Source organism: Plectropomus leopardus, chromosome 24, assembly GCF_008729295.1.
Source record: "Plectropomus leopardus isolate mb chromosome 24, YSFRI_Pleo_2.0, whole genome shotgun sequence".
In the NCBI taxonomy this organism is placed as follows: Eukaryota; Metazoa; Chordata; class Actinopteri; order Perciformes; family Serranidae; genus Plectropomus; species Plectropomus leopardus.
Window position 1 is genome coordinate 11220892 of NC_056486.1, and position 12638 is coordinate 11233529.

A 12638-nucleotide genomic window follows, 5' to 3' on the forward strand; every position below is an offset into this window, starting at 1 on the left:
TTCAGCAATTCGTTACCAGCTGGTCAATTGTTTAATGGTGCATTCAGCCAGTAAAGTCAGGAGACATCACAAGAGCACTTCATATTTATCCAGGCTTTTCTCATGCACTGTTTGTGTGTATACCTACGGAAATCATGCAGCAATCTCCTGACCAACCTGCTGACAAGGCTGGATGTAGTATGAAGTAGGGTCGATAGATTATTGGTCCGGCCAGTTATAAGGGCCAATATTTGGCATTTTGCTGATTGTCTGTATCACCATTTCATTTTGTGATCACTGATAAAATTAATTAGTTAAAAAAGTGCAAAGAAAGTGTCAGCATGAGAAGAACGTTTACTTTGTAAAACCTCGGGGAGAAATTTTTATTTATTCAATTTTTAATTTAAATTTTCACCTTACTTTATTAAAAAAACAGTTACGGGGAACTTGCTGTATACGATGTACATTTGCAAATATATTGTTTCCAAACATCGGTTATCGGTTATCGATATCGGCCCTGAAAATCCAATATCCAATATATCCCTACTATAAAGAGCAAAATTCAGTGCAAGAAGGGTGGTTGGGGTTGTGGATGGGTCAAACAAACATAGGACTTTTCATGTTCATGTCCCTTGTGACACCAAATGAACTTTGAAGGTACACTCTAAACCTAACCAACATAACTGTGGTAACTAAATCCTAACTCACTTAACTTTTCATTTAGTATGTAACTTTAGGTAAGTATGTAATGTGGCTGCACTAATTTGAATAGATATCATGCTCACTGTTGTATGAGGATACGCCGATTTACCACGTTCTGGGTTCAGGCGGTCACCACTAACTAATATAACATTTTACATTTACGTTTACATTTAACAGATGGATTGGCACTGTATTTGGTACAGACATTTATGATTTCCAGACAAAAAATCCTAATGACTCTACAGATCCCCTGACTTTTTTGGGCCCATGTACATGGTTGCATGGATGTGGACTATTGCCTCTACAGTCAGGTTTCTATCCAAAAGAAGTGCAAAACATTTCAGAAAAATCCACAACAGAAAATACAAATTTACATCCACTACTATTATGGGAATATTAAGAGTTGGTTCATCAAGGTAAACAGTAAGTGGCGCTGATTCTCCAGTCAGGTGCCACTGCAGAAGAAGAAGGTGCAGTGAAGAAAAACAATGGATGTATAATAACAGGCATCACATTGGACAATGGAAACATGTTGGAAATTGAACTACAACTCTTTAATCTCGACAGCACTGTGGTTGAAGTGTGAGTAGGTTTAGGCGCAAAAACCAGTTGGTCATGAGAAGGAAAAGATCATGTTTTTAAAATACACAGTTTTGGTTGCACAACTCTGGAAACTTAGAAATTTCAGTTTTCATGATACCTTATTGGTTTGTGTTTTTTGGTTGTTATCGTCCCTTTGCCTTAAAGGGAACATAACACAGTTCCGGGTCGCTAAAAAACCCTCACATTTTAAGAATAAAATTAAGCTGAAAACACACTGATGACCTGCTAAAAAATAAAAGTTTTTGTTGGTCTGTAGCAAAGTCAGCTCATATACTACGTGGCTTTAGAAATGCTGTATATGATGTGTATGAAATGCACAAATGTGTATTTATGGTTTGCAAAAACATACAATGCCAACGTTTTCTCTTCTGGCAACTGGGCTGAACACACATTATCAGACTCCATCCTGTCTTTTGAATAAGGTGGACCTGTCATTTTAATGGCCAGATATTGTATATTTCAACCATTGGACACAGCCATGAACAGGCTAACTTGGGAGTCTTCACATTGGCAGACATTTTCATGCATGGTCAGGCCTTTAGGCTACATGTGGGCAGTCTGCACAGACCCCAGTGGACATGTGCAGATGACAAATTGACCTCACGCAAACTCTAAAAGCTATGCAAGTTCGAAAAGTATAATTTCCACTTTAGCCTACTAGACTTCATATCTCTTAAGGATTCCATTTCGTAGGCGGAAACCTTCCAAAATGTTGGCCTCTGAATTTGAACACAGCTTGCAAGTTTTTTTTTCGGGCTCCATTTGATGGGTTATTTTCAACATCTCAATTTTCAACTTCTCCGAGAAGACTGACAGTTCATGATTGAAAGACATGAAAACAATTACTAATGAATGCACTGGCTGATAACGTGAGCGTATGCTGATTATTTGGGTCGGAACTTGATGCCTGGGTGCTCTATGCAAATTGGAGGGATTATGTGCATGCATTATGCACATTGACTGTTATTGCTCGTGCATGGTTGAGAATACAGATGGAATGAGATTTGTTGTGTTTATGTATTTGTTTGTTTGTGTGTGTGTGTGTCTGTGTGTGTGAAGCATGAGTAATTCCCCAGATAAAATTACCCCGGGAATTCCTGGGTTAAATTTATCTCAGAAATTACACAAGGCAGCAATGTATTTCCAGGACTTGTGCTTAACAGCTTGTTTTTTTTTTTTTCTTTTGTCAATGTAGAAATTATGTACCAAAATGAGTAGAGTCAGTGGTGTAGTGCTCTATTATAGTTTAGCAAAACATCATCTTGTTGATTTCGGGCTGATTCGAAACATTTCAAAAATGGATTATTGGCTTCCTATTATCATTTGCCCTTTTATATCCCCAGAATGTTAAATTAACAACATATCTAATTTGCTGAATTAAAAAAAAAAGTCAGTTTAATGTCAGTTTGTTTCCCTGTTATTACCTATTATGTTGTTCTTTGGACCAGTATGTCTGCACGTCCTGCATGCAGATCAGTGGTGCTCTTCAAGCTGTTGTCCATACATCCATTAGCTGTGCTTGAGATGTGAAATCATTGTGACAGTGTTGTATGAATGCACTTGTTTTTTGCATGTCGCCTGTTGTTTCACTCAAAACAGCTATCGTAGCTCACTAGAATAACATAACCAGTGATTAATTCTCTGTATAATCCTTGAAAATGAGAGAGGTGGTAGCTGCACAACACACATTTGAATATCAGCTTGACTTTTCCTGCACGGCATAAAAATAGCATTTTTACATATATCTAAAATAAAATACTTGTGTTAAAACATGTTAAGTTTTGTTTTAGTGATAAATAAAACTGACTGAAAAAATAGCTTTATTTTTTGTCTTAACCTAAATATTACATAACAAACTTTGAAATTATGTAAAATATTTGTAGCAGTTATAAGGAATGAATAAATTAAACAGTAATATATTTTGTGTCATATTTTAAAATCTTAAAACACCCATTGTTAAGTCAAGATGCTTTCTGATTGTGAGTTTACGAGCAAACCAAAGATAGCAAAAATACAAATTACCCTCCCCCAAAAAACAGCCCCATAGGTTGTCTGTGCAAGCAGCTTATTACGACCTGTATTTACGTGTATTGTTAGGTGGCAGTCTCTAATGTTTATTATCCAAAAAAGTAATATAAGCCAAAACTAATAATAATAATAATAGTAATAATAATAATCCTGTCCTAGTCTACTGATTCTGAAATGACTAAAATTAGAAATTTTTGCATAAAAATTCACCAGAGTGCAGGAAAAAGTGAATTTGATACTCAAAATATCAATGGATAGGACCCACTCACAGTTATTATCTACACTGACCTCATACCAATAGCCCAATATCATTGCCTAAATTTGCATATGTTGAAGGCTATTTAAATATTTCTTTTTTCCCTTCTAAGCCCTTATGTCCCCAGCACTTATAGTTCAGTATGGATGTTTAGGCGTGAGGACATGTTGAGAAAATAAGAGACGGACTTTAACAAAAGAATCATAAATTTACAAAAGACACTAGAAATGCTGAAATGCTGCGACGTGTTACAGAACAAAACAAAACTGTGCACACCTTAATTTGGAATCAGTTTTACAATTTCAGCATATACAATATAAGAAGTGTGAAACTATGATGATCCTTTGATATCCAATACTGCTGTGTGATATGATATACCGTAGTGACATAAGAAGTTCTTCTAATGAACCATCACAGTCGTTTCCTGAATCCCAGCTCATCCATGTGGTATACGTTTGTGCATGTGGGAATACTATATGTGTGTGTGTGTGTGTGTGTGTGTGTGTGTGTGTGTGTGTGTGTGTGTGTGTGTGTTCATGTATGCGTGCAGGCCAACATTCTGAATGTGTCAATCCAGGAAATGCCTTTTAAGTCAAGATCTTGCTCCCCCGCAGAGCAATTCAAACAGGTCACAATGGAATGTACATGCCCTCATGGCATGTTGATATAGACGGCAAATGCTGTTTGAATGTAACCGCAGACGCTTTGAAAGCATTCTGTAAATGCCATGGAAATGCTTCGTAAATGGAGCTATTATGTCTGGAAAAGCCATTTTTGCCGTCATCACCTCTTTCAGAGAAGCAGATAGGAAAAATGAATGAACTAATTCCTTTACATAAAGATGCAAGATAGAGGCAAGACCAGTCTTTAGAGAACACTTAACAAAAACCCTAAATAGGAAATATAAGGGGTTAGAAAAGGGCAGAAATCATTTTGAAGATAAAAAAAGATTCAAACAAGATTTGAAGGTTGTCCAGCCAGCTACTGAAAAAATAAACTTCGGTCACCCTTTCTTTGAGCAAGACATGAAACAAGAAACTGCTCTGTTGAGGCTGCTTTTTTTTTTTTATTCGTGGAAGCTCAGAGAGAGTGGTGAATCTTCTTAAAGGTGACATGGGCGTAGAGTTTGGTGGAAGAAGGTTAAAGGTCAAAGTCAGTGTGACTGCACAAATCATGTTTTTGGCCACTTAAGAATTCAAATTTCACACAAATGTCGAATAGGCAGCTTTAGGCAAGGCAGCTTCAGTTGAATAGCACGTTTCATACAACAGGGTGTTTTTAAAGTGCTTTACAGAGCAAAGAAATATAAAAAAACATAATAAAGGATAAGGATTTACAATTAAACAGTCAATAAATAAGATATTAAATGTGAAATTAATCACTAAATTATTTTAAAATTTTAAAATACCACGGAAGTGTGGTGAACGCTTTTAGCTTTGACTTAAAAGTGGTCAGCGTTTGGGCTTGTACTCCAGGTCTGTGCTGCATGATAACAAAACGCCGCTTCACTGTGTATTGTTCCAAATCTTGGGAGTTTTAAAGGAAAAAAATGACATTTTATATCCAAAATATCAAAGGTCAACTTCACTGTGGCATCGGAATGTTCTTCAAAAACACTTTTCTGGCCATTATTCAAGGTCATGATGCCAAATGTGCAACGTCTGGCACTGCTTGGGGGATTAGTTCAAGAAAAGCTTGGAGGTGAACACAGGGTGTTGCATAAAAGACCTGGTGTGATATGTATGAGTGAAGTGAAAAAAAGTACACTTGCTTGCAAATAAAATGCTGTAACCTTGCCTCATTTGCAGCTCTTTTCATAGCAATAACACAATTTTAAGACTACACTGCAGCGATTGTATTTTAGGGATATTTTATTGCCAGTGTAAAACAAGATAAGGAAGAGACAACAAGCAATGCAGGTTATGAGCCCATAATGTCACCTATGTGGTGTCCACGCACCTCACCGAAGCCGGCAGTGTTTTCCCATTCCATTAAACTCTGCATGGTCCCTTGCCAATGGTTACATTCTTATCTGAGCAACACACAGACACACACACACACATACACACATACACGCACATACACAATGGGAAGGTCAAGCATAAGGTGACCTAGCTAAGCAATAGGATGAAATTACGGTCCTTACACAGCCCTTGGCCCTGTGCCTGGTCAAAGCGATTGTCCCTGACATTGTGCATCCACCTGCACCTGTGTGTGTCTATATATGAGAAAGATGGTTTGCGAGGGGGGAGTCGGAGAAAAGTGGGAGAGTTTCACCTGCATTGAATATCAAGTAAATGAATTATTTTTCCATGGAGGGGAGAAAAAGGAGATGCTGAAATTAATCTGAGGAGCCAGCTGTCTTTGTACCCCGTGCACTTCGCTGATGATGTATTCTACTGTCTGAAAGAGGATGAGATGAGTAAGTGAGAGCCTCATTCCTAATGTTATCCGCACAAAATGATTTTTGCAGCAAAGCTTGTTTAGAAGGGTAGAAGGTCAAACCACTTCACATACCGCAGATAACTATTTTTGAATTAAAAGGTAGAAAAAGCAGCGATTTGTGTTTGTTTATGACAGTATGGCAAGAAAAGATTTCTTTTCGCAACAGTTTAAATCGTCTATATATCTTTTTACATGCAAGATTTCCAACATGTCCTGTAGCAATCAGGCTTAATCAGGACACCTGGGCCAAGTTAGTGCCATCAATTAGTCAGTTTATCTTTAATTTAAGCAATACAATGTAAACGTAAATAGGTTTCCCTTAACCAGGTTTGTGTGCTTGTCTATACTATTCTTAATAGTTTTGAGAGTAATTTTCATTTTTCTTTTTAAACATAATTTTTAAGTTTTCTATTTTGGTTTTCTATTTTTCTTTTTTTAATTTATTTTTTATTTGAAATTTTGGCTCTGTTCTTTATGTATTTATTTATTTTCCAAAATATTTTTCTGTATTGGGTACTTTTTATACTAACATTTTCCTAGATTACATTTACTTAATTTTTCTTAACACCATGTTTAATGCCGGACTATGACTTGTAACGGAGTATTTTCACAGGGTGGTATTAGTAATTTTACGTAAGTAAAGGATTTGAATACTTCGTCTACCACTGGTTTTACTCCTTTCTCATTAAAATACCTAATGCCAGCTCCTGTTTTGGGTTCTTTATGGAAGAGTGTTTAGCCCGCTGCATAGCTATATACGCAAACATATAGAGAGGGCAGAATAATACTTTATCTTTGTGCACTTTTTTTTCAAATTTGAATTTTGAAAATTCAGTTTTCAATTAAGTGGATTGTAAATTATCACAGCTGAATAAAAAGACCTTGGAGTAAGTCATCACTTTTCTTTTCTGCAGTGGCCCTGAGATGTATAACTTTAAAAAACAAACTTTCCCAATCCTCCTTTGCTGCAATCCATTTTGAACCGACAGCACGGAAACTGCAGGGACCAACTGTGCTGTGTGGCGAACTAACTGGCAGGGGGTTTGGTTGTGAGGCATTTTTCTGCTCTGTGTCTTCCAAAATACATATTTATGGCTGCCTGGAGTTTCACTAGGAGTATAAAGTGTAGCTCCTGAATTGTGATTGGTGTGAATACAAACAAGTCAGGCTTAAAGTCTCACAGGATGAAAGATGCCCTCAAATGCTCATAAAGTCAAATCTGCAATCTCCTGCTGCTGTGTCTGTCACATCTGACCTGTCCTGTCCTGTCATTCTCCCCCTGTCCAGCAGTTGTCCCCAGTGTGCCCAGGCCTTTCAACATCACCTGACCTCCACACCCACCCGCACACCTGCTCCTCATTCCCTCATCAGCTGCCTGGTAGGTTTCTTCCTTTTATGAAAACATAGACGTTCATGTTCTCTTTAACTTTGACTATCCCACTTTTTTACTGTTACTTTGGTTTTATGCCCAAATACCAACAAAACCCGTGATATTTCCATCAACCACAGCTGTACTACTTTGCTAATGTTGGCATGCTTAACAAAGATGGCACACATGGTTAACATTGTACCTGCTAACCTTCAGCCTGTTAGCTTTTATGATTGAAGGGCGAATTCAAGAAGCGGGAAAACAATCCTTTCCTCAGCCTTTAAATGTTTGGAAAGTGTAGTTTTTAAACTTGTAAAAGAGACACTATTACATTTACCATAGATATTTGCCAAAAAATCAATGCACTACAGCCATTAACACTATGAATCAATTGGCCAATGTGTTTAGGTGGATTCCATGCACATTTTGAGACAGCATAGCAGCGCTAACATGAATCTGTTGGTGGCAAAAACAAGCGCTTCTAGTGGACGTTAATTGACGGTGCCCACATTGCATTACATTAGATTACATTGCAGCCTGGCTGCAGCTCTCGTTGAATACTGGACCAGTTTCAAAAAATGGTATACCCATTAGTCACATAGACACAAAAACATAAGAAAATAGTTTCCACATGAAAAAATACCCCTTTACTGTTGATTTTTAAGTTTATTTGACATACAGAAGGCCACACAGCAACTAATCAGCATGGCAGCAAGGGTTTTGTTTCCCTCCTCAGTGTAAAAGGATGTGAAGTTTTCTGGCCATTCCCATAAATCCTTACTATATCTATTGTTATTGTGAGCATGTTAGCATGCATTTAGCATAGCTGCAACCTCTTAGTCTTCTCTTTGTGGTAAACACTTTTTGTTATTCCCAACGATAGCAAGCATATCTATCTTATCTATGTCAGGTCAAGTAATTTAAGTCCCAGTTTTATTGCCCTGGGCCAAAATGTAGACTGAAATAATTCTACTTATATAAATAGCAAGAAGAAGTAGTCTTAACTATGCTATCCAAATTAATTTCATGGGGACATTTAACTACTTGACAGGTAAAATCCCACACAGCTCAATTACAGCTATATTCCATGTACTTTTATCCACTATAATTCACCCTAAAGGCACTTTGGTGAGGCTGTGTTGCAGCAAAAACATAATGACAGGTTCTTTCTTCAATGTGCATGTCACACTCTGCATACAAAACAGTTTATTATGAACATTTTGGTCAGTTTCTCCCTCCTGTTTTTATTGTCATGCATTTGATATTGTCTAACTCACCCAGTGGCCAGACTCTTTACTGGATAAATTACTTTTTAATTCAATTCTCAGACACCAATATGAATCTAGAATGTGTGCTCCCGTAGGATTTGTTCAGTCACAACAATCATAACTTGTATTCCGCTGCTCATGTATTTTATGAAGTATTCGATGGCAGTATGTGTGCATACATGTATAGTGCTCCATACCACAAGTGCAATACATTATACTGCTTTGCAATAATGACCAGCCTTCGTCACAAGCGGATGATTTTTAATCTCGGGGCTCTATTTTCGCTCCAGTAGGTCCACATGAATGGTAAATTAGAACAGGAAAGTAGTAGTACTTCTCTATTGTACCCCTTAAAAAGTGATCATTTTGTATGCGTCACATGCCTGGGTACTTCCAGGGCTCAATTAGAGGGAGAATGCAAGGGTGTGCTTTTGACTAATTTTGAAAAGAATGTCCCTTTTTTCTAAATGTCCGCCCCATTTTCCATTCCTATTGAGATGAGTGCTTAACCTCGCAATTTTAATTCTTGACATTTAGAAGCAACCCATACTTTTAGTAATGTGCATATTTATTGTAGCTTTGGAAAATCTAAGCGTCCTCATGTGGCCACAACAGTGTTGCAGCAGTCAACAGGTTGTTTATTATCATATTTATCTGGATCATGAAATCCAGCCTACAACAGTGAAATTATTGCAACCTCAATATTATGCTTGGGTGCGATTACGGTATAATGGAGTACCAGGGTATTAAGAAATGCCCAAGTTATGTTTTTCAATACCTTCATGAACACAGGCGCTATTCTTTCTATTACCTCATTGTATTTAGTGCACAGCTCCACTGGTGGAAACTGTATGTTTTTTTACATTTAACTTGGTGAATTAAGGATTTATTTTGATCAAACCAGAGCTGGTGATTTTTGGAGGAGTATTTATGAACTAGATAACTAGCAAGAGTAACCAAGATGTTTTGAGTGAGTTTTATTTTTTTTCTAGGTTGAATGAAGTGTGTTTTATGATGAGTTACTGAGGCAGTTAAGCCTCTTCAGTCTTCCATGACTGGGAGAAAGTTGAATTTAAAAGATGCACAGTTGTATTTCTCTGTTTAATGAGGTAAATAGGTGTGAGTGTTACTGTTGTTAACATTTTGTGGGTTTCTGTATCATATGTATTGGTCTGAAAAGTGGAAAATAAGAAGCACATTTCGCCTCAGGGGTGTGGGGGTGTATATGTCATATATCGTATACCCTGGTGGAGTGTCGGGAATATATGAAGGTATGAAAAATTAGATACTGCCCAGGCCAACTCAATATGTAGTATTCAATTAGTCATGGCTATCATAAGGCGGTCTTGATTTAGAGCCAACTGCCCCTTTAAAGGTCTGTTTCTCATTTGCATTGACCTGTTCCTCTGTGAGCGTGCTCAGTAGGGAGTCGGCAGGAAGCACAGATGAGCCAAAGGAGGCAGTCATTTGAATGGCTGCATGAAATTAGTCAGGTGTTGGCACTGCATGGAACATGTCAATAGCAGCCTCCCCTCCGCCGCCACCAACCATCCCTCCACCCCCACCTCTCCAGTAATGTGAAGGAAACAAATGCATCTCACTAAAGACTCATCATTCCACCCAGATGATGTTTGTTGAAAGCCTAATGACTGTGTCTGTGGGCGCATGCGCAATCGTGTGTGTCTGTGTCAAATTCAAACCTGTCTAAATTTAGTTTGCTGCTTTCAAAAACCCTCTATGTGCTGTGCCAGACACAAGGCGGGCTCTTTTCTACATCCTCCCAGGCACATTTCAACCTATTAGCTACACTCTAAAAAAAGAAAGGAAAAGCAATATTGGCACCTTATCAGTTCAATGTTTTCTCCCTGTAGGTGATGCCAGAAGTTAGTTTTTTTTTTTTTTTTTTTTTGAGTGGAAATCTTTTATTCTCACATTCACTCGTGTATAGTTCTGTCATGAGCCCTTCATGCATGTGAATGGATAATCTGTGTTGACCTGTAATTAGTCAGCGTTTGTCAGACCCTGCTCGGGGTTTGGATCACGACCTCTCTGAGTGCCTGCTATTCCAGTTGAATGGAACATGTACCAGGTGGTGTTCTCCACAGCACTATTTTCTGATCAAATATGTTCTCAACAGATGACAAAACAACATCACACTAATTTTAGAGTCTTTTTAAAATTTCCATTAACTCACTTTTAGTAAGATTTCAAAAGGACAACAAGGTTGTAAATGTGAGGACATATTTAGAGATGTTTACATGTGACTAAACTGCTCAACATAGAACATCTGTTGTTTTCTGGGAGTGCATTAGCACATCAGACAAGCCTTTGCCAAAGAAGTCATCTCTGGGCTCTACCTTGACTTGAGAACCCAGCAGTAGCACATCTATTCAAATGCTAAATTTGACCTATGTTTACTTGACCAAGGACCTCTTGGGGCCACTGGAATTTTGGACTTTTATCTGTCAGGAATAAAGGTGGACAAAATGTGACATTATTTTTAACTTAAACTAAGATGTTTTTTCTAACCTTAACAAAGGTTAGGAAAAATAAATAAAAAGGCTCTATTTCATTTTTTTAATGCACTCTGGCACCTTATTTTCATTCAAACTGTTCCAAACTGTTCCAAAAATACTCCAGCGATCATATACGTGTGAGTAACGCGGCACAAACATTTTAATTCCGTTTGGTGTGGCCCCCCAGACTCTATGATCCCCACCGATCATTTGAAATTGGGCTCTGGCCAAGTATGCCATCCTGTTAATTGGGGCGCCAGATTAGAAAACATCATTTAAAAAAAAAAATTGGAACACTGTTGTGTACAATATGTATGGTATACAGCTTCACTTAATACAAAGAAAACAAACAGTGTAGAGTCTTTCCTGAGATGAAACAATAAAAAGAAAAAGATTTTCAAAAGACAGAGAATAAAGGATAGGGAGGGCTGTTGACAACAGCTGGCAGACAACGATGCATCTCCTGAAAGTCTTCATCTCAAGACTGATGGATGACGGCAGGAGATGGAGGGGGGTTTGCGCTGCAGCCGTTCTCCATTTTTATCTCAGTCATAAGAAAACCCATTTTTTTTACACTCCTCCATTTGTTCGTTCACGCAACAGCAAGTGCACTCCTCAGTTCACCTAGGCACTTTTGGTCATAGGGGAAATATTACACCACATACATATCTGCTGTATCCTAACATTGGGGAAAAATATTTGAATGTTGTATGTCTCTGAGTAATGTCACAACCCCCACTGAGATAGTAAAAAATGCTGTTACAAAACTGTTTTTTTTTTTTTAATGGTTCTCTAGGAAACCTACTGAGCCAATTTGAAACCATGGAAACCAGCGCACGCCACAGAAGACTATAACAACATGAAAAACCTTACAATCCCACCCAAAATGCAAATTACAAAGTGCCATTGAAAGCATCAAACTTCCAAGTGTATTCAGTATAACACCAACTCTTTCTTAATGTAAAACAAACAGCATTGACCTGAAACAACAGTGTCAATAATGAGTTAAGCTCCATCGAGAGTCCGTGACATATGACAGACTATGTCCACATATGCATGAATACTTTTTCACACTTTGACGTGTGTGAAATCCATAGAGCATACAGCATTCTAAAAATCCATTGCTTTTGAGTCAGCACGGTTGTCAAAAGTGACTTCTCTGTAATAATCATTCTGTCATAATTTGAGTGAATGACGGATAGGAGCTCGGAGAACTCATCTAAAAATATAGCAGTCGGTTCGGGGGGCCTGTGTACAGTAACTGCTCACATACTGGGTTTGCATCTCAATAAAACAGCAGTGTATTTCGAGGATGGAAATTCAATGAGAGAGAGGATTTACTGGTGTTTCCTCTTATTTTGACAAGTTAGAATATTGTTTGCTACTTTTAAAAAAAGATTTAAAGGGGTTAACAGCTCAGTAATGTTGGTAGGCACAAGGCCAATTAGAGCTTTGAAAGTTACCAATGAAAT

The 12638-nt window shown here is 37.8% G+C and overlaps 1 protein-coding gene across 3 annotated transcripts in view; it reads left to right on the forward strand.

The window, feature by feature from the left end:
* slitrk6 (SLIT and NTRK-like family, member 6) overlaps positions 1-12638 on the forward strand; it is a 159093-nt gene that overhangs the window by 24398 nt on the left and 122057 nt on the right. Inside the window, exons 3-4 of one of the 3 annotated variants that reach the window (XR_006107146.1) lie at positions 7301-7391; positions 11963-12131. The gene's annotated coding sequence lies outside the window, so the exon portion shown is untranslated. Of the gene's footprint in view, positions 1-7300; positions 7392-11962; positions 12132-12638 lie in introns of those variants that run through there. The other 2 variants (XM_042512838.1, XM_042512839.1) reach the window with 2 other exon arrangements.